The sequence below is a fragment of the Protopterus annectens genome, chromosome 8.part0 (assembly GCF_019279795.1).
Source record: "Protopterus annectens isolate FY-2018-M chromosome 8.part0, PAN1.0, whole genome shotgun sequence".
Classification (NCBI taxonomy): Eukaryota; Metazoa; Chordata; order Ceratodontiformes; family Protopteridae; genus Protopterus; species Protopterus annectens.
Genome location: NC_056741.1, coordinates 345,991,066 through 346,014,919, shown reverse-complemented (window position 1 = coordinate 346,014,919; position 23,854 = coordinate 345,991,066). Strand labels below are relative to the sequence as shown.

General features: G+C 40.5%; 1 protein-coding gene across 2 annotated transcripts in view; it reads right to left on the bottom strand.

Moving 5' to 3' along the window:
* Positions 1–23,854, bottom strand: part of LOC122808800 — a 348,382-nt gene that overhangs the window by 119,543 nt on the left and 204,985 nt on the right. The window lies entirely within an intron of this gene.

The following is a 23,854-nucleotide window of genomic DNA, read 5'->3' as shown; positions in this document are numbered from 1 at the left end:
ACTTACTAAATTTGACTATACAATTCAGTTTGCAAGCTTCAACAAACTCTTAAAATATATCTAATATGTCTTTTAGGGGTCTATTTTATATATTCGAATGCTCAATTGTTTGAATCACTAAAGCTCGAACTTTAGTGATCGAACAATGAAATGTTCTAATATATTAAAAATAAATATTTACAAAAAAAAAAAAGAAAAAGTAAAGGGTGTAAGCAGGGGGCAAGCCCCCCTCTGCCCCCTGCATCCTCCGCTACTTAAATATACCAAGATCACATTCCAGTGTGCTACAGTGCTGAAATGGAAAAATTCCCATTTCCTACACTGTAGCGCGAACTTGGAGTTGGTATATTTAAGAGGCAGGGGCTGTGGGGGGTGCAGGGTGCTTGCCCCCCCTGCTTACACCCTTTAGTTTTTTGTTTTTTTTTTAAATTTTTTAAAATATTCGAACATTTAAATGTTCGATCACTAAAGTTCGATCTTTAGTGATTCGAACATTTAAGCGTGTGAATATATAAAATACACCCATCTTTTAGTATAAGATCAGTGTTACCTCTCTTTAGTAGATGGACATCAACAAACATATAGATGGTACTTTTCATCCCCTTAAGCAGTATCTTATTGAGAGAAGTTCTTACTTGATATTTGAAAAAAATAGTCATGAGGAAAGTAGGCAGCTCTGTCTTGTCATCCAGTGACTCCAGTATTTCCTGATTACAAAACTGCTGCTCTTAAAGTTGAATAGTGATACATGCATTTGATATGCTTAATGAAACCATCACCAAACCTGCTGTGTTCAAAAAAAAAAAATGGAAGTAGAGCTCCCAATATACTGTGTCAAAAGCTTGTCTAACATCAAGCACTTCCAAGACTGTAATTCCTTCTAGTCATTCAGACCTGCTACAGCACATGTGGGGCCTAAAGGTGGAGGAGTCTCAAATTACATCAAACATGAACACATCAAGGCTGGTCAAACAATATGACACACTTGAGCTTCTCCATGTCATGTATGCCATTAGTAAAGTCCATACCATATCCTTGCAAGCTATATGTGCCCTTCCATGACCCAGGCAGCCCATATCACGTACTTTGATATACTGGAGGCATTCTCATTCAACCTAACACATATTCATGGGTGACTTTAAGTACCCCAACATTATCCAGGACTCATATATGACCTTAATCATGCAGAATTATGGTCTTTATTAACACAAACAAGCTTGAAATGCTAGATTGCATGTCCACTGGGGGGGCACATATCCTTGACCTGGTCCTGACAAACAACATGGGGGGATGCACTACCCCAGTGTAAAGCCCTCATTGACCAGACTGGAACATAAAGCTGCCTCCTTTGAAATAAATGTTAAATGTGGGATCGCAGAAAGATCAGAACATTTAAAAAATATTCCAAGGCTAACTCCACTAAACAAAGTTCTAACAAAATTCCAACTCCCCTCCAAACCATGAGAACACAACTGCTTATGCAGAATTGGTCACAGAAACTCCATACAATTATGTAAGCGTAGGACACCCTCCAAAAACAAGCCACCTTGGTGGAATCCCAGTATAAAAAAGTAACACAAAAAGAAGGAAAACCATGTCCAAAAATATGAAAAATGTTGACAAGCAATGTAAAAACTCCCCCATCAATTTGAACAAGCCACTCAGGAGACTATTCATGTCCACCAGAGCCAATGTTGAGATGAAAACAGCTTCCCAAGTTAAGGACAAATATAAGGCCTTGTTCAGTTATTTCATCAACATTAAGGGAAACATGCCAAAAGGTATCAGCCTAATGGTGAGTGGAACTATCTGTACAAAGACAGAGGATATAGTAAATCTGTTGGCTGATAAATTTCACTCCCATTTTAACCCCCTTCACCTTGACTCACCCCAATATCCTCCATCATTTTTCCATCAACTATCACTAGGGAGAAGGTCCTCAATGCATTCCCTAAGGCCAAGAACACTGCTTCAATGGGCCATGATAATATCCCAGGATGCCTCCTGAACAACATGAGATATGAGCTGTCAAGCCAATCTCTACTTAACCATAGCCTCCAGACAAGGTTCATACCAAACAAATGGAGGCCTATAGTGGTTATCCCTCTACATTTGGGGGTTGGTATCCAGGGACTCTGGAAACTACAGACCCATAAGTCTGACTAGTCTTGTATGTAAAGCCATGGAAAGAATTATCATGAATCTGATAAATGATGATATAGAAAACCTGGACCCTAACCATTTCAGTTTTGTCAAAGGCAGATAATGCTACTTAATCTGATAGACTTCTTTTAGAAGTTCACTAAAACTAAACTATGGATGAGGGCAAAACACTGCACACTGCCTATACTGATCTGGCCAAAGTGTTTGACACAATACTTCACTCAGGCATTGTAGATAAAGTTACAAAATTATGCAAAAACCCATATGTCACTGATGGGTACCCAGCTGGTTCATTGATAGGACATAAGAAGTTAGTATATGGGAGTTCACCTTCACAAAGATGACAATCAATAACAGATACATATGTTATACACCAATATTAATAGATACATATGTTAGTTATACTTAGCTAAATACTTTTAATATTTGTAATATTTACATTTCAATATTTTTTTAACAATTTGAACATATGTATCTATTAATACTGGTGTATAAATGCAGACAAGTTTCTAAGTTATTAAATTTGCTTTCTTATTTTATTTTTTTTTAATTATTTTCATTTTAAATTGTTACCTTGTTTTTAATTTTCAATTCTTATTGGATAATTGGGACATTTATTTCATTGGTAGTTCGTGGAAGTTTTCTATATAAATGGATGCATTTTTTAATGCTGTTTTACATATGAAGAAGTCTAAACTGGGGACAAAAACACAGTGATATGTTAGTGTGTTTATGTTTTGTTGCTGTTCATTTGTTTAATAAAGTCCATTTCTGACCTGGTTGAGTGCTGCACTGTCTTTCTTAAGTGCTTTCTATTGAATTTTATGAATTTTATGTGAAAAACCTACTGCTCCCAATAATCAATCGAAAGCACTTAAGAAAGACAGCGTACTGCTGCCCTATGCTTAAACAGCCAAGATCGGCTAAAAAATAAACTTTATTTTTTATCTTTTGAATTGTTTGCAATGCCAATGGCCTTATACTTAGCCATTGGCATGCTTCCTCAATGATATGCAGCCTTTATTTGGAGCTGTCATAGCTCTGTTTTGGATTTTGCAGAAATGTACTCGGTTACTAACGGAGTACATTTCTGCATATTGCACTAGTCCTGCACGGGTGGTCGCAAGCTTCCTGGATCGCAAAATCACCTCATTTGCAAGGATTTCTCCTGCAAATGGGGTGATTTACATACAAGGGCTGCATCCATGCAGGATTAGTGCGGCAGCTCTCCTGCACGCCCCTGCAGGCTGTTCCTGGATCGTACGGCAGACATATTGCCTGCTTGAGCACCTGCACTGATCTTGCACTCTGTGCAAGCATTTGAGAATCTGGGGGTATATTTTTATACTTCGTTTATAACATAGCATGTCTTTCTTACGTGCTATTACATGTTAAGTATACCATCAGTTGCACATAACTGGACTATTTTAAGAACCCAGAATGTAACTTAGCATGCCTCTTTTGTGTCATTTGTTGCATCTTATATTATATTTAATAGTACATTACTCAACTATGCCAAGATATCAGAAAGTGCGCCACCTAACTTAAGTTTCACAATAATAATGATTAATTTTTAATAAAATGAATAGTTTAACCTTTTAAACTCAAATAAAAATATGTGGCTTTAATTTTATATATAGCTAAAAGAATCAAACTCTAACATTTTAAAACAGGAACTGGTAATCATTTGAGGTAGGGAAAGAAAGAAATAAATTATTACCTAGTAAAAAGTGATATTCAGCACCTCTTCATAAGTATTCAATCACTTCTTTATAATTAATAAGAATCCATAACAATGAATAAATAAGGTAACCTGGTCACCAACACGATAAACAACCTTGAAATTAGACAGTATGCTTTATTGTTTTACCTTCTGGGTCATCATACTGTCTAAATCCATAACAATGAAATACATTGATTTTCATTTGTCCTTCAGTTTTTTACTGTTTGTGTCTTTTATAAACCATCTCTTGTTGCATTTCTCATCAAAGAAGTTGATAGATTCTGGTCCATTTCTTCTCTTTTTTCTATGATTTTATATTTCTGTATAAAGTCCATTATATCTTCCAAGGTGTTAAAAATTTTACTTCCTTCTGGAAGGTGAATCCTTATTTTTGCTGGAAACAAGATTTGTGCTTTAATATTGTTTTTCTTTAAGTTTTTAACAAGTGGAATACATTCTTTTCTCTTTGACATCACTAATGTTGAATAGTCATTCCCTTGAATTCAAGAAAATCCGTGCAAGAATAAGACTATTCTTGCACAGAATGATTTGTGTCCGTTTAGCACAGCAGTGTGCCTTGAATATTCATGAAGGCACGCTGCTGTACTTCCTATTCCTAATATAGTAGGATGGGAACAGGAGCATAACCATTGTGAGGTGAGATGTGAGTGCAGCAAGGTTTTGAATGTGGAGAGACTGCTAGTAATGCAGATGGGAAATGGAAGAGAATTCCAGAGATGTGCAAGGGAGAAGGACATAAGATGATTCCCCGCTGGACGTTTGGGTTTGTATAATTTAATTAACTTATGGAAATTTGATCTGAGTAATCGATCTGGTTCATGCAGTTCAAAGATGGCAGAGAGGGAGGGACAAAGAGAGGGGTTATAGATGACTTTTTGTAATTGGATAAGTTGGGTGTATATGAGGAAGTTATGTAGCTCAAGCCAATTTAGCTGGAGAAAGGAGGATCAGTGATGGGAAGAGGCTTTGTGACCTGCGGTGAATTTTGAAATCATGTTGTAGCAAGAGGAGAGCTTTGTTTTGAGGGAGGATTGCAGGTTGGTGAGAATAGATGCACCATGTAGGAGGGATGGGATGAGATATGTGTTAGATAGTATGAGCCTGGTGGAAGGGGAGATGTAACGATAATATCAGTAAAGCATATCAAGTTCTGTATGGGTTGTTTTGATATTTGCTTGTAGATGTTTATCAAATTTAAGTTGATCATCAATGAGTACACCAAGTAGTTTGGCATTGGAGATTATTTCTAGGGGAGTATTATTTTTGCTGGTGAATACAAATGACTGTTTATCTAGGGGGGAGGTTTGGCAGTGAATAACATCAATTTCATTTTGGTAGCATTAAGGGCCAAATGGTTGTCAAACATCCACTGCTCAGTGGAGGAAAAAGCACTTTGGGTGTATGTGTTTAGGTTGGGGATAGAGAGGGAGGAACAGATAATTGTAGAATCGTCAGCATATTGGATGAGACAGGTGTTAGGGATGTCTTGATAGACATCATTGATGAATACATTGACTAGAAGGGGCCTAAAATAGAGCCTTGGGGGACATCCGTGGGAGTATTTAGGAAAGGTGTGGTGACTTTTTGCCATTTAACTACTTGTTGCCTATTTGTGAGGTAAGTGGAGAACCACTTGGTACAGGGAGAGGATAGGTTTAGTTTAGAGAGTTTATTTAGGAGCAGGCTGTGAGAAATGGTGTTGAATGCCTTAGAGAGGTCAAGGAGGAGGGTGGAAACAAAAAGGCCAGAATCTCGGGCATTGTTGATTGTTTCAAGGAAGGAGAGGAGGGCTGTGGAGGTGCTCTGGCCGGGTCTGACTCCATGCTGTGTGGAGGTAAAAAGATGATTGTTGGTGAGGTATGGTAGGAGCTGTTGGTGGATACATTTTTCAAGTATCTTAGAAATGGGGGATAACATAGCGATAGGGCATAAGTTAGTAATGTCATGGTTATTGTCACCTTTGTGAAGAGGAATTATAAAGGCTTTTTTCCACAACTGTGGGACTTGGCATTCTAAAATAGACCTGTTAATTAGAATGCTGATTGGGAAAGCTATGGCTTCTGTGGCTACTTTTAGGAAGTAGGAGGGAAGTTCATCGGGGACATTTGAACCAGGTTTTAGTTTTAGGAGACGTTTTTTATGGTAGATAGAGAAATGAGATTGATGGAAAAGGGTGGAGATTCTGGGCCAGGGGTGTTAGGTGAGGAGGGGAGGGGTACTGGATTTGGTGGGGATCCCTGAATTGTTTGAGAAGGATAATGTTAGCTTACTGATTGGCTCTATAAAGAAAGAATTAAATTGGCTAGCCAGATCCATGTCAGAGGCATTAGGGTTTGGGCAAGGGCTTTCTTTCTTCCCAGAATTGAAGAGGGATGTGATTCTTACCAGAAAAGTTTGGGATTGGTGCTATGGTTGGTATGGAGGGTGGAGAAATAGGCTTTGCGGTGAGAGGTAATGATTTTTTTTACTTTATTATGTAGTGTTTTGTATTTGTTAAGGGTAGATGAGATTTTATTTTTGTGATAGCGTACCCAGGCTTTGTCACGTAGTTGCATAGTAGCTACGGTGATTTTGGTCATCCAGGGTCCAGGGTGACTCTTTATGCATTTTATTTTTAGGGGAGGCTGAGGAGTTGAGGAGGTCTGTAAAGGTTGAGTTATAGAAGATGACAGCTTCATCTAGGGGAAGAGTCTTTAATGGGTTCCAACTTGGGGTTTTTAGTGCATTTGAGAAAGTTTCATAATTGAAGCTTTTTAGACAGTGGATAGAAGTATAAGTGTGAGTTAGCTGAATGGAAGAGGGGAGGCGATGGGCAAAAATGGGGAGGTGGTCAACTAGAGAGTCTGGAAGAGTACCACAATCTGAGATGTAATGAGGATGGTATACTAAAATCCAGTCTTTAATGCTTCCAGTTATGGAGTTTTTGGAAGGCCTGGTAGTGGAGTTGATTAATTGTGTAAAGTTATATAGGTTGATATTAAGTGAGTTGGTGGGAGATTGGATAGTGGCCCAGTTAATGTTGACATCTCCCAGGATTATTATTTCATGAGTAATATTTGAGGAGACCCAAGACAGAATATTTTCGAGAGTTGAAATATTGTCACCTGCGGGAATACAGAGGGAGAGAACAAATATGAGTTTATACTTGTTAAGCTGGAGTAAGGCTGGTATTATTTCAGCATTACCAGACTTGGGAAAAGGCTTGTTATATGGAGTAACTAAGAGGGATTCTGAGTAAAGGAGAGCTACCCCACCCCCTTTTTTTGCTTACGGTCATGCCGGAGAATACAATAGTTGGGTGGTATTAGTTCAGAGTCTTTTATATGGGGTTTAAGCCAGGTTTCTCAGACTGAGAGAACATCTGGCTGGTTATGAAGGAGCCAAGCATGCAGATTTGGAATTTTGTTACATAAGCTCTGAGTATTGAGAGCTGAGAAGTGGAGGGTTTTGCCTGTTGCTAAGGGAGGAGGAAGTTGGAGTGATGGGTTCATTCTGGTAGAGGGGCCTGGGTTAGGGTGGATATCTCCAGAGAGGAGAATAGAGATAAGATGATTGAAGAGGTATTTGGTTTGTTTGTTGTGGGGTGTGGTGACAATGAGTTTCATTAGCACTGAACTAATAAGATGGGGAGTAGTATTTTTAAATTTACTCAGGGGTTTGAAGTGGAAGAGCATACCTGTGCTGATTGGAAACAGATAAGAAGTTATATAGGGGAGGTATATGTGAGTTTTGAGGAAGATAAGGTAGTGATATGAAATGGAGGGGGGTGATTGGCATTAATGGGTTGGGTGAGATAGTTTAAATAAGTTAGAGTACATAGAAATATTATGTGAGTAAGAAGAGATAGGGTTTGATAGCCATGATATTGGTTTGGTGTGATAATAAGGGGTGAGTTCATTTGGGAAGTTAATAATTTTTATTTAAAGAATTAGGTTTAGGTAATGTGTGGTAGTTGTATGGGAATGTATATACAGAGATTTGGATTTCATTGATAGTTGGAGTATGGGTAGAGACTGGAGGGGAGTATGATGGGTAGTTTGGATTGGGTGTCTGAAAAGGTGGGAGTGGCTAACTAACTATAAATGTAAGGACACTGGGGGTGGGTTGGATATGGGGGTAGGGTAGGGGGGCAGAGTGAGCCCGCAGGGCGTTCGGAGTGGGTAGAGCCAAGGGAAGGAGGAATCGAGAATGAGCGAGAAACAATAAGTGAACTGGTGATTACTGAAGGTAAGTTCAGGAGGGAGATTTGCAAGAGGGTAAGGGAGATTGTAGTAATGGTAGTGGAAAAAGGAATGGAGCGGTAACCAAGGGATTAGGAAAGAAAGAGTGATGCTAAAGCAAAAAGGAAAGAATAAGTTTAAGAAAGAGCAAAAGGAAAAAATAAGTTTAAGAAAGAGCAAAAGGAGTAAACAAGTAGGTAAAGGGTGCCACCTAGTGGTCAAATTCTATATTTAGAACAGAGGCACCATGAATAGGAGACTCCTAGATAAGAGTAAAAATGAAAGGGAAAGTCCAGTGATAATAGAGGGGGGAAAAAATAAGAGCGAGTAAGGGGGGATGAGATGTTAAGGAGGGTAGGCTGTTTGCTGTCCTGGCAGGGAGTGTGCATTAACCACCTAGCAGGATATAGACAATTATTTATTATTATGGAGGGAAATGCAACAGATTAACACATACTTTCAAGCTCCTTGTAAGAAATTATAGCTCAGGGAGAAATTTTCACACTTTTCTTGTGCTGGGAATGAGGTACAGTTTTGGTATGGGTTGATTTACAATCCTACACGTCCAGCTGGGTACAGTAACTTGGGCAAGTGCAGGGCAGGCAGGATGGAGAGCTGGAGAGATAGATAGAGAGAGAGAGTGAGAAAGATTGTAATGGAGTAAACAGCGCAGGGCTAAGGCTATCAACAGTGAGGAAATACAGGTTTAACACATGAGAAACAACTCTGTAAATAAGTACACAAGCACTATGGTACATAACATGAGAATCAATTCTGTAAATACGCACACAAGCAGTATAGGTACATAGCATGAGAATCAAGTCAATGACTAATAATAAATGCAATATAAATCAGTTATAGTAACAGAATAAAGTCAACTAGATCAGGTTCCTAGCTGCAAATGAGTGAGCAGGGCTAATATTATAGCAGATAAGCATGTGGGCTGGTTAATGCATCACAGTATGCTTCTAGTCGCATACTGAAAATACATTAATATAGGTGACTTTATATATTCACAGCAGGTTTACTGATGTAAAAAAAAGGAAAATAAAACTTATTGCTGTAACATTAACACACTGGTGCAGATTAACATTTGTTCTGCACTTTGCCCTAATTAGAAATCCTCAGTTAGAGCAGCAAACAATAGACAAGTAAAATGATTGAGCATGAGTAGACACTGAGTGCCCAAATATAACCTCTAGCTACAGATATCATAGACACACTTGAAGCAAAATTAGGGTCACATAGAGTAAAACTGTATTATCAGTTTGGAATGCCAAGCAGCACACATTAACCGCAGATTTAAATAAATATGTTTACATTAAATATGAGCCAAATTACACTAGGTGATGCTACTTTGCTTCGTTCCTCACTAATGAATCAGAAAACACATGAACGGTTTTCAAATATGACCATTTGTGTTCGCTTCCTTACAATATGCTAACACAAATTGGCATCCCCCTAAAAAGAAAAAAATGAACAGCACATTTTACAACTTTAAATGAGCAAACACATGGCAAGTTTGCAGAATACTTAAAGAAAAATGTATTGTGAGTTACTGGTAAGCATAAACGGTTAAAGGATATAACTGTTAGTATTCACTGCGCATACTATGCACTAACACAAGATGGGCATTTACATAAAGGAGAAAAAGTAACCCATTCTCTTTAAAATGACAAAGGAGCAAAATGTGAGCAATGCCAAGTAGTGCTCAGTTGCTACAGCATGAATTAATTGAGGCTCATCTGACAAAGATTGTGGAGCTGTAAAACAGGGCCCCATTAGCCTGATGAGTCTGGTCTGCAAGGCCATGAAATGCATCATCCTGGAGCTTATAAAGAAAGACATAGATAACCTCTAAACTCTGGACCCCACTCAGTTTGGGTTTGTAAAAGATAGATCATGCCTTCTAAACCTGACTGACTTCTTCGAAGCAGTCACCAGAGCTGTAGATGAGGGTAAGATGATGCACACAGCCTATCTTGACCTCGCCAAGGCTTTCAACACCATCCCCCACTCTAGCATTATAAATAAACTCACTGGACTAGGCATAAATCCATATGTCACAAGATGGGTGGCCAACTGGCTCACTGATAGAACCCACACAGTGAAAGTAGCCGACTCCAAATCTGACTTCAGACCAGTGACAAGCAAAGTACCACAGGGTTCGGTCCTGGGTCCTGTCCTATTAGGTATCTACTTTTCTGAAGTCCAGACTAATACAGCTGGTCATTGGCTAATGAAATTCACAGATGACTGCAAACTAGGAGCCATATTAGATTTGTTTAAGGATGTGGACATTCTACAAAGAGGCCTCACTGAGACTGATGCCTGGTGTCAAAGTCATGGTCTAAAGCTCAATGCCAAGAAGTGCATTGTCATTCCCTTTGGGAAAGACACCATACCCATGAACTACCATATAGGCGGTATCCTACTAAACACCAAAAGTGTGGTAAGAGACCTTGGGACACAGGTGGACAGTAGTCTCTCCTCTGATAATCACGTTGCCACAGTTGTCAGGAAATCCTTCTACGTGGCACACCTCATCACAAAGGGGTTTTCCTCCAGAAAAATAGAGGTCATCATTCCTCTCTACTCATCCCTCATCAGGCCCATTATAGAGTACAATGCCCCATTTGGCATGTACCTAGCAAGACATCTGCAACAACTAGAAAGGCCATAGAAATACCTCACTAGGAGGATTACCAGCCTCAAACAGATGCCATATGCAGACCATCTCAAAAAACTCCAGCTCTACTCTGTTGCATATCACATACTCAGAGGTGACCTCTGCCTAACATACAAAGCTGTCTTAACCCAGATCTGATGGACATGCTACACTTAAAGAAATCCCAGTCTCTCCAAGCCACATGCTCCAGGGACCTAAACCTTGTCACCACAATAAACAGAACATGCTAGAAGGATAGATTCATGTCCCACAGACTTCCCATGCTCTGGAACAGGCCACCCATTCATGTCATGATCTGAAGAAGGTGATACCGAAAGCACTTATCGTGTTATTTGGGACTGCTAGACAACTGAATCAACTATAACTACATTTTATATTCAAGGAATTGTGTCATTTGGGACTGCTAGACAACTGAATCAATTACAACTACATTTTATATACAAAGAGACAAGGCATTTAGTTGTGTTTAAGCTTCCAGAATTTTGTTAGCCTTGCCGGCATAGGCTATCTAAGACCGACAACTAACGAAGAGTTTGTGGGCGACAGCATTAATCAAGCTACTTTGTTATCATTGCATAAGACAGGTAGTACTTCTCAAAGGAATATTTACATTCATTGAGGTAAAGCATCCAGTTGTATCCAGCCTCAGGAGTTGTGAAGATTTCAGGTATTCGATATCTCTCAGTGTTTGATCCACAGGAATCACGTGAAGTAAAATATTTCCATTGGACATCGCAATTTGGTTTATATTGCCAGCTATTCACGTAGTATCAGAAATAACTGAGCATTTTGCGCTTTGTGAATTCAACCTGCTTTCTAAGCGTTGATCTGTGGATGTCGCAATTTTGCTTGAACTATTAAATAGCTACCATCGCTGACATCTATGAAGAACTAGCAACAACTAAGCACTTTTTTATTTGTGAATTCAATATATTTTTTTGGCGAGAATTTTTGACCTGAATTAATTCTACATGTGCTGAAAAGCTGAGTTTTAATTATATATTTTAATAAATAGGACCGAATGGTCTTTAGAAATTGGATTTTTGGTGAATTTCTTTATATATTTGGACTGAAAGGTTTACATATTCAAAGCTTACTGTAAATATTTTATAACAGCTGTGGAGCTACAGCTTGATTTTTCTATATAGTTTTTCTTTACTAGCCATCGCATTAGTAGTGAGTGATACATTTTCTTGCTATTCATGTCAAGCAGAGCTCCTCATTAGCCCTCTTTAAGAGAAATTTTGACAATTGGATGGGAAACAGGAAATTCACCCCGGGGATCACTGCTATGGTGCTGCTCAACAGGGGCACAGGAAAATAATTTTCTTGGGTGGCGAAAGGCAAGGAACCTCATTTGACTAGGCTTATATAGGCCCTAGAGCCGATACCCTAGTACATACCTATGAACCTATGAAATGTTCCATACACCGAGATCTGATCCCTGAATAGTAATCTGTAAATGTGTATACTGTATCCCCTACAGCAGTGCTTAGTGTTAACCATTGCTTTCCAGATTGCTATATGTCAAAGTATTAATACACAGTACAAGACCTATCTGCCATGCATGAATGTCAGAATTACAAGGTCAGATTGTCCAACCAAGAGAGATTAGGCAGAAAATCATCAAGCAGCAAACAGAAGTTCTTCAATACCTCATTGTGTTGAAACACAACCTTGTTGTTCCTTTTTGCACAAATAGGCACAGTTCGAATCCCAGGAATGGTAGTAAGCTGTATCTATAATTTTACCCAGGAATATGTGAATATGTGTAGAAACAGTCAGGTAGTGTTAACAGAAACTTGCTCCACAGGTCTGCAAGGTAAGGAGATGTTTCTATTAGCTGTAAGAAGGCTGTACTAATACACTGTGTACAGCACTTCCACTGTCCAACCCCAAGGCTGCAAAAGACAGCAAGATAAGTACATACACCAAGTGGTTTCTTCAGATAAATTTCCCTCATGTTTCACACTGTCACAGATAGTGGTCACCGCTGCCAATACCCAAGGTGACAGAAATTCAGGTGGAGTATGGCAGTAGCACACATAAACACACACAGCATGAGTGCAGGGCACCCCTGTCAGTGTCACATGTGTAACCTTGAATATGTGATTATGCATAGAAATAGTCAGGTAGTATTAATAGATATTCCCTCCACAGGTCTGCCAGGTAAGGAAATGTATGTATTAGCTTTAAGAAGGCTTTAGTAATACACTGTGTACAAATATTCCACTGCCCATCCCCAGGCCATAAGTAGATGTAAAGTGAGGACATATCTGGAGAGTAATGAGTAGAGTAATAATCAGTACAGTTATGAGGAATGTAAGCCTATACAGTTGTTAATTGACATCTTTCTATCTCCCCCACCCTATCTGCACCAATAATTCATACACATAATCGACGGTTATGTTTTTCTCCAAAACTACTGTTGGGAAATGTGTCTTATTGTTCTACAAATATTGAATCATTGGATTATTAATATTCCCCATTCAAATACTATCATTGGTGGCTGGTTGCTATCAATGTAACCTGCATGCCGTTATGATGCCTACTGTTGTTGCATTTATGCATGTGTTCTCTTTGCTATGCAACTGTTCCAAATCTGTTGTTTTGGGTTAACTGGAACACACATGCATGCTGTTAAAACTAATTTTGAAATGTTTTGTTCATGATTAACCAACATATTTTGTAAAACCTCAACACCATAGCACATCTGGGAAGGCAGATCCTGACAGATCCACCTCTCCCGCCTCATCTGGCCATGGCACCGGGCCCCATCACATCTGGGACCCAACCTGGGACCTCCTATTCTGCTGGTCCTGCACCACCTTTGGGTGGAACCACCTCAGGAAATAGGGCCCGCCCCCCCAGGAGCGAGCATGGACAGGAAACCATCGCCCATAGCCAGGTCCGGGGTTTGGCGCTTACTGCCATCCAAAAGGAGGAGTTTGATGGACAGCTGCACCAGATTCAGGGCCAACTGGTGCATCTTGAGGGTCAGCCTGCCCTTCCTGTCCAGCCCCCAGCAAATTGATACAGTGGGACAGAGGTCCCCACCTTTGGGGCCGTGAAGGTGCAGTAGTGACTGTCCATGGGTGGGGACCTCAGTCCCACTGTATCCATTTTGGGGCTCATGGGCATCTGATTCCCAACCACCCTTCTCGTCCAAGGTGTTTACCCCCACGTGTCATATACCACCTCTACATGCTGTCTTGTCTGTCTTGTCCATCTTCCTACTCAACTTACCTCTCCAAATATATACTTACTATCCTTCCCAACATCCCACTCTCACCTTAAAAAAAAGGGGCATATGCCCCCCCCCAAAAAAATTATGCCCCATATATAGCTGTCCATTTCACACATGTATCCACTGGACACATGTTATCTGGTCCAATTGGCTTGACAACACATTACTGTTGTCCTCACCCCTCTCTCAGGGGTTTGAGTGTCCAAATTCACCTCAAAATTCTGTAGAGATTCACAGCTGTTGCTGTAGAAGAAATATACAGCTATGGACCTTTCCGATACCCATCCTGCACATCCCTAGCTACCTTTCATACTGTACTTCCCTCTGTGTGCCCCATGTTTCACCACTTTGCTATCACTCCTTTTTCTTTTCTTTTAAAGAAATTAGCGTGGGAGTAAGCAGGAATAAGTGGTGATAAATGATGCTAAAATTGATTAACCATAGCTTGGCATCACTTACCATCATGCAAACCTGCACAAACTGGCTTACAACTTCTTAAAAGTGCTTTAATTACTCTATATCCATTAGACATTGTTCTGCCCAGAAACAAAACAGTCAGTACTGTCAAGTCTTGAACCTGGGATGCTAAGATGTACAATCACAGCAATATACCACTACACCATCTGAGCTGTGTGAGCCTGTAATGCATTAACAAACATATCATGCATTCTGGTCATTTAACATTAAGGAAAAAAAAAACAACAGTCCCAATTCTCAAACCCATGACCCTCCCTGTACACTATAGTCAGAGCAATGTGCCACTACACCATCTGAGCTATAAGAATTGATGTTGCTTTTTCAAACATATCATGCAATAGAGACATACAACACTAGGGAGAAAGCTTTGTGGAATCATTCATGTGTTGTATATAGACATATACACACACACATATATATATATATATATATATATATATATATATATATATATATATATAGATATATAGATATATATATATATATATATATATATATATATATATATATATATATATATATATATCTATATATCTATATATATATATATATATATATATCTATATATATATATATATATATATATATATATATATATAGAGAATGTATATGTCTGTTGAAACATATGCTCGAAATTTCAGAAGCTCGACATTCTGAATGGGGATCGGCATACAGCACAGAAGTGGAGATTTCCCTTTCGTCACTGTAGTGCAATCTCAGAGTTGGTATAAATAAGTAGCGGGGGTGTGAGGGGTGCAGGGGGCTTGACCCCCCCCCCCAGAAACATTGTTTTGTGTTTCGTTATTTTTTTTTTCCCTTTCAGAAGGTCGAGCTTATGAAATTCGACCATATGGCTTCGGCCATATGCATTTCGAGATTTCAGCCATTCGACCTTCTGAAGAGGAACCATATATACATATATAAATGTACGTACATATCATGCAGTGCAGTCAGACCTCAGAATCATCCCTCTAAACTTCTTAGTGCAAGACACCTGTACAAAGGCTGTAAAAGGGGGAGTGAATGGGGCAGATATAGGGACATATTTCAACTATCGCTGTTAGAAATGAAGACATTTGCTACAGCAACAGAATGCATTTCAGCAGACAATTACTGAAGGATATGAGAATAGAAACTGAAATGTTATTTACTGACATAAATCCTTGGATCATCACAGTGATTTACCAGACAAATACAAATAAATTGTGTAACAGAACAAAAGTATGGGCCAAACATCTGGACATTCTGTGAAAACCTGGCAGTGGAGAGATATGCTCAGAACCCCTTAGTGCAATGAATCTGGACCAAGCCTGACAAAGTGGGGGGACAAAGGCATGAAATTAGGGACATATCCAAAATATGTGAGTAGATAAGCTGAGAAAGATGATGTAGTTACACTGTATGTCCTAACATATATTGACTGAAATATCACAAGTCTGCGACTAAATTGCTTCTCATTAGTTAGTGACCTCAATCCCCACATCATCTCATTGATGTGTCAGGAATACATAAGAGTTATGGGGACCAGACCAATGATATCGGCCAGACAACTGGACATCCTTCAAATGTGTGGACATAATACAACATTAGGGAAACTACACTCAGCTAACAAGCAACATCCACACTATAATCAGACTGACATAACACTGACCAAATCCAGCTCTGGGGCTGTACACATGCATTTGCAAATATAAAAGGCTCTACAGGGATGTAACACTAATGGAAAACAGACACTGGTGTGAAAGTGCATACCCACAACCAATTGCACAACAGTCACAGCGACATACCAGTAAACAAACTGAATACTACAGCATAATGACTGTGTGAGCAACAATATCCCATTTTCCACTCACACATTACCCCTACATATACTGCCCCAAGTCTCAGAGTAGTGGGAATCTTGAGGTGTTACGGGACATGTCACAGTTTGCCTGTACAAACATATACAGGCGATAGGGAACCAGAAACTGGAGCAGCATGCACAGTCAGATAGAAAGAACCCATGACACTTACATGCACCCTCCCCTCCCTACACAGCCCAAATAACATGTACACACTACACTGCTACACAATCCTGACAGTCTGTTAACAATGGCCAGACATACACAGACTTTTCAAATGTACAGTTTACCACATAATGTATAGCACAGGACTCATATCTATGGCTGCTTCCTTGTTACATGTCTGGGGGTCTATGACATCACTGGGATGATAGCACGAATGAAGGCAATAAATAATGATACTACATACCTCTGAACCTCCTAGTGCATGACATCTAGACAAAGCCTGACATAATTGGGGGACAGAGGCCCAAACACAGGGGTATATTGGACATATTGCTGTTATAAATTTAGACAGTTGCTGGTGTTACTGGGTTTGTTCTCACATATCTTTTCTGATGGATATTAAGTCATTAACACCAATGGATGTTAACATGTACTGACTGCATTCCCCAGAGTATCCTACTGATTATGCAAGGACAACAACTGTGTGGTGAACCGCGCATCTGGACAGTGTCTAGGCCTCTGAACATTGTAGAGGTATGACCACATTCATGTAACAGAATGGAAATCCCCTGACAGCTGCCAAATATGTCACCAAGCACCTTATGAAGTACAGTAAGACCAACACAACACTCCCCCACATCAGCTCTGAGCAATTACCCATGTATATTCAAATACAGCATGTACTACAGGGATGGAACTGTAGTGAAAAGCAGATAGTGGTGCAAAAATATCCACCCAAAACATTTGTACCACAGTCACAGCAACATACCAGTACCCAAAATAAACTCCAAAGTACGACTGTCTGAACAAACATACTCTGATTGCCAGTTACATACTACACTGACATATACTTGCCAAAATCACAGTGTACTGGGAGTCCTGAGGTGTTACAGGACATTTCACAGTCTGCCCCTGCAAACATACAGACCTGATAGACTGCCAGCGTCCATAGCAGCATGCACAGTCAGATAGGTAAAGGATGTATGGCACTCACATCTGCTACTCTCCCTACCCAGCTCAACAAACATCTATGCACAACACTGCTATACAATCTTGGCAGTCTGTTCACAATGGCCAGACATACATAACTGCCATATGTACAGATTTCCACAGAATTTCCAGGGTGTGGAACCATAATCCTGGCCACTGCCGCATACCATGGCCAGGAGTCTGCTAGGTCACTGGGATGATAACTGGAGTGCTGTCGGTAATTAATGATATAGCATACCTCTGCACCTCATAGTGAAGGACATCTGGACAATTCATGATGTACTTGGGGGACAGGGAGCCAGAAAGAGGGACATATTTTTTTTTCAAAAAAATACAGTATTTAAATTGATTCTAACTGTGTGTTGCAGGAATATTAACTGAACTGGAAGTTAGTCAGTGTTTGCTGAATTTTGTTATTTGCTAGTAATTACAGGTGTGGGGGTAGCCACATTCTTTGATTTCCTGTCCTTGCCTATTTAAGTGGTTACAGTGTGAAATATTTTTTGCTTAAAAACCTCAGCTTTGGCCGGCTAAGAACTTGCTGTATTCAACTGGACGTATAAGAGAATTTAAGTACCTTTATCTGCACTTTTTTTTCAAAAAAATACAGTATTTAAATTGATTCTAACTGTGTGTTGCAGGAATATTAACTGAACTGGAAGTTTTGACTCTGCTCATCAGTTAAATCTTAGTGGCCTTGAAAGTGCCCGCCCCTCTTGTAAATTTGTATTTGGATACTACTTCTGGACCCATCTCATTTGCTCACTCAACTGAGTGCAGTGAGATCATATTCTGATTTCAGGCACTCCTACTGTGTACAAAGAGAGCATCTGGGAAACAGAAAAAAAAATTAAGCTTGTTTCCTGCCTTTCCTGTTAAGTGGTATAGACTATTTGTAGGCTTCTGAGCTCCCAAGCCCTTCTGTGTTGGAGGGAAGCCTTCTAGCTTAGTTTTTTTTTCTTATAGCTAGCCAGTTTTCTAGTTTCAGCACTCAAATCTGTTTCTTTGATCTCAGCACTTGTTCAGAAGAAAAAAAAAAAATTTCATCTGCTTTTACTGTACTTGTGTTTCTACCTACTTTATTTTACTTTTGCATCATCTTAAAAGTACTCAATTGTATTTATTACTGCTTGGTGTAACTCATTCTAAGCCTTTTGGTTTAAACACTTGGGCTTCGGACCAGTTTTGCACTGAGAGGGTTTGTGGTCTGCACTGTAGTGGCAGAACAGGTAGCTTACATCCTTCTAGGTTGGGAACTGCTGATTGAGGGCTCAGTGTCTGTTATTCTAAAAGTGTATTAATTCTGGTTTAAGCACTTGGGCTTTCAGGCCAGTTATTTTACATTAAGAGGGTTCGTGGTCTGCACTCTTGTGGGAGGAGAGGCTGGACTCTGCCCTTCTGAGCTGGGAATTTCTGGTTAAAGGCTTATAGTGCATGCATATCTGAACTGCTTCTTACTGAAGTTGGTGCCTTGTTTGCTGTGGCATAGACTGGATTCGGGCCTGCTGGATCGAGCTTTGTTTGTGTAACTTGAGCACTAATCCAGGCATTCTCTAAAGTATTCAATTGTATTTATTACTGCTTGGTAGTAACTTGATTAAAGTGTAGCTATCATTCTAAATCTTTTGGATTAAGCACTTGGGCTTCAGACCAGTTGTTTTACATTAGGAAGGTTTGTGGCATGCACTGTGGTGGCAGGACGGGTAGCTTTCATCCTTCTAAGTTGGGAACTGCTGATTGAGAGCCCAGTGTCTGTTATTCTTAAAGTGTATTAGTTCTGGTTTAGGCACTGGGGCTTCAGGCCAGTTATTTTAGGTTCATAGGTTCATACTAGGCTATCTGCCCTAGGGCATTTTTAAGCCTAGCCAGAATGTGTTTGGCTTTCGCCACCCATTTTAAATTTATTTTGCTATGCCCTTTTTCGAGGTTAATATACTGTGCCTCTGTCTAACAGTGACACAGAAGTGATACCTGGGGTAAACCTACGATCTCCCATCCACTCATCAAGATTCCTCTTGAAGAGAGTCAATGAGGGACTCTGCCTAACCTGGACTGGGATTTTATTCCAGAGTGAAGGGAGCCTCTGGGTTATGAATCTGTCCCTCCAGCATGTCCTATTTATTTCAGTGCTGAGGTTCAAGTCTCGAGTCGTGCTCGATGGGATTTGGATTTTCTGAGGTGCAGCATGTCCATTAATTCGGGTTGGACATGGCTTTATCGTCAGGCACAGATCGCCTCTGAACAGGCGGTATGCCACTGAGTAGAGCTGGAGTTTCTTTAACCGGGCAGCATATGGCATCTGTTTGAGCCCTTTGATCCTCTTGGTGAGGTATTTTTGGGGTCTTTCCAGTTGCTGCAGGTGTCTGGTAAGGTACATCCCAAAAGGGGCATTGCACTCAATTATGGGCCTGATGAGGGATGAGTAAAGAGGCACAATGACGTCCCCTGATCTAGATGTGAATCCCTTCATGATTTGGTGGGCTATATAAAATGTTTTTCTAACCACTTTGGCCACGTGGTTGTCAAATGAGAGATTGCTATCAACTTGGGTCGTCAGGTCCCTAATTACTTCTTCTGTACTTATTGGATTACCACCTATGTGGCAATTTGTGGGCACTTTGTTTTTGCCAAAGGGGATGACTATACACGTTTTGGCATTTAGCTTAAGGCCATGGCTCTGGCACCAGTTGTCTGTTTCTATGAGGCCCTTTTGGAGGATGCTTGTGTCGACTGGAGAGTTGATTATGGCACCCAGTTTGCGGGACCTACAGACACTGGATCCTACCCAGTTCAGCTTTGTTAAGGGCAGATCCTGCCTCTTAAACCTGGTTGATTTCTTTGAAACAGTCACCAATGCCATTGACGAAGGGAAGGTGGTCCACACAGCCTACCTGGACCTCGCAAAAGCCTTCGATACAATACCCCACTCGGGCATTATAGATAAGCTCACCAGCTTAAATATAAACCCCTATGTCACTAGATGGATTGCAAACTGGCTCAAGGACAGAACCCACATGGTTAGAATTGCTGGAGCCATGTCAGACTCCAAACCAGTTACAAGTGGTGTCCCACAAGGCTCAGTCCTGGGACCTCTCTTGTTCGGTATATATTTCTCGGAGGTACAGGCCAACACGGAAGGACTGTGGCTGACCAAGTTCGCAGATGACTGCAAACTGGGTGCCATAATCGACTCTCCAGCCGACACAAGCATCCTCCAAAAGGGTCTCACAGAAACAGACAACTGGTGCCAGAGCCATGATCTCAAGCTAAATGCCAAAAAGTGTATAGTCGTCCCCTTTGGCAAAAACAAAGTGCACACAAATTACCACATAGGTGGTAATCCATTAAGTACAGAAGAAGTAATTAGGGACCTGGGGACCCAAGTTGATAGCAATCTTTCATTTGACAACCACGTGGCCAAAGTGGTTAGAAAACCATTTTATATAGCCCACCTAATCATGAAGGGATTCACATCTAGATCAGGGGAGGTCATCGTGCCTCTTTACTCATCCCTCATCAAGCCCATAATTGAGTACAATGTCCCTTTTGTGATGTACCTTACCAGACACCTGCAGCAACTGGAAAGACCTCAAAAGTACCTCACCAAGAGGATCAAAGGGCTCAAACAGATGCCATATGCTGCCCGGTTAAAGAAACTCCAGCTCTACTCAGTGGCATACCGCCTGTTCAGAGGTGATCTGTGCCTGACGTATAAAGCCATGTCCAACCCGGAATTAATGGACATGCTGCACCTCAGAAAACCCAAATCCCATTGAGCTACACGCTCGAGAGACTTGAACCTCAGCACTGAAATAAATAGGACATGCTGGAGGGACAGATTCATAACCCAGAGGCTCCCTTCACTCTGGAATAAAATCCCAGTCCAGGTTAGGCAGAGTCCCTCATTGCCTTTCTTCAAGAGGAATCTTGATGAGTGGATGGGAGATCGTAGGTTTACCCCAGGTATCACTTCTGTGTCACTGTTAGACAGAGGCACAGTATACTAACCTCGAAAAAGGGCATAGCAAAATAAATTTAAAATGGGTGGCGAAAGCCAAACACATTCTGGCTAGGCTTATAAATGCCCTAGGGCAGATAGCCTAGTATGAACCTATGAACCTATATCACACATAATGGTGTTACAAACTGAAACAGTAGCTGGTGTCACATGTGTTGTTGTAACATAACATCCCTGAAGGATATGATGTCTGGATCAACGGATGTCAACAGTTAGTGACTACAATCCTCACATTTTCCTACCAACACCAGAAAAACAAACATTGTTCAAGGAACTGACCACACATAACAGGCAAACCTCTGGCCACTCTGTGGACAACATGCCAGTTGAGAGGTATGTCAGAGGCATATCGTGTCAGATGTCAAGTCACTCAGGAAATGCATGTCCAGATGAACCCTGTCAATCTAGCAACCTTTCATGTGTATAACCGCACTAATGATATACAATCTGTACCAAATTCTGGAGCTTTGTCCCACATGTTGTTGGTCTGTCTCCATGTGTCCTGTCCTGTGAGGTATTCCCACTTACTGTCTGTGAAGCTGTAGCCCCCACACCTCCATCATGTTCCCTGCACAGGCAAGGAAAAGGGGCAAGGCCCACATGAAGGATGTCCCAGTGTCCAGACCTACACCACAATACTATGTGGGCACCTACATAGCTGTATGGCCTCAGCAATACCTGACAGGACAACATCAATCCCCTCAAGGTAGGCTGAACACCTGTGGTGGACAGCAACAATACACAACTACCATCATAGGTGAAAATAATCACAGGATGGGCCAAGAAGGAATAGGTGCCTCATTGGCAACCATTTCAGCTTGTTCTGCACAAGCAAATAAGATCACAGGTGATGTACACTAAGGCTGTCTTTGACTGCAAACTGGATACACCCACCAAGGCCAATCAGTAGGCATTCCAGACATGTCTGCAATTCCAGAGGCAACACACATATCGGCTCTGTAGTGGTGGTCAATAACATCACATACACATATGCCATAGATGCAGGCAACCGGCTGCAGACAGGTGAAGTGTAAGCTTCACCCCCCTGTCCCCCTACAGGTGCACATGTGCATGTACATCACCTGTCCCCCTCCCCTCAAAGGCAGCACACAGAGGTCTCCATAGGCCTGATACCATTCCTGGCTGCATCCTAACTGAACACAGGCATGGGGTCTCAGACCCATTCTGCAGTGTAGTCAACCACAGCCTGAGCACCGGTGTCATCCCATCTGCACAGAGGACAGACAGAAAGTTGATAGAAAACAGGTTATGCATTAGTATGAATGTTCTGAAGGATACACATCAGAAACTGAAATGTATGCCATTATGTCATGACAGAAGTTCTCAATGACATGGCCAAAAACCTCAGTACTCTCCATTTTATATAATAACATAATATTAATATGCAATAGGAGATAAATAAAAATATACAGCTCAAATCCTCAAACCAAGGTAGTGTATTGGTCAGAGTTCCAGCTTTGCATGCAGGTGTACAGAATTTGAGTACTACAACAGGCAATCCAATTTTACATGGGAAAGCAGTGCTAAAAATACTATTGTATTTATTATTATTTATTTATTTTATTTTACATTTGTTAACTGGAGGTGTCTGACTGAGCCGAAAAGGTCCTTTTTCAGCAGTGGCCCGGGGAGAAAAGCTCCACATAGTAAAATTAAAGATACATTTAGATATTTAGACATGATCAGTATACACACAAATTACAACAGACATGTTTTTATAGTGGTATGCAGCACATCAACAGTTACAGTGGAGAGAACAGAAAATATTAATTTAAAAATAAAGGTAAATTAATAGATTTGTGGTGTACAACTGAAATTTGGAACATAGGTAGAATACATACATGGTACACAGGTACAGTACATACATTGTACATTAGCCAGTCTTTGTGAGTAAGAGTGAAAAATATTATCAAGTACTCTAGGTTTAGTTTGTGTTCCTTATCTGCTTTCACTAGCCTACGGAGCAGTCTTGGCACTGCCAACTTTGCTGGAGATGTTGCCTAATGAGGTTTTTAAAGGAGGCTTTGTATGATGTGTCTTGTATGCTAGTGGGGAGAGATCTCCATTTTTTAGCCACTGAACTGCTATATAGTGTGTCTCCAAAGCTATTGTAGCTGTTGGTGACTTCTAGTAGTAGTTTGCTTGATGATCTAAGAGGCCTTTTGGCTGAATGATGTTGTACTAGGTTTTTGAGGGTAGGACACTTATTGGGGAGGTAATAGATAGAATGACAGAGGCAGAGCTGATTGTAGGTTAGGAGGTTGGGCAGTTCAAGCCAG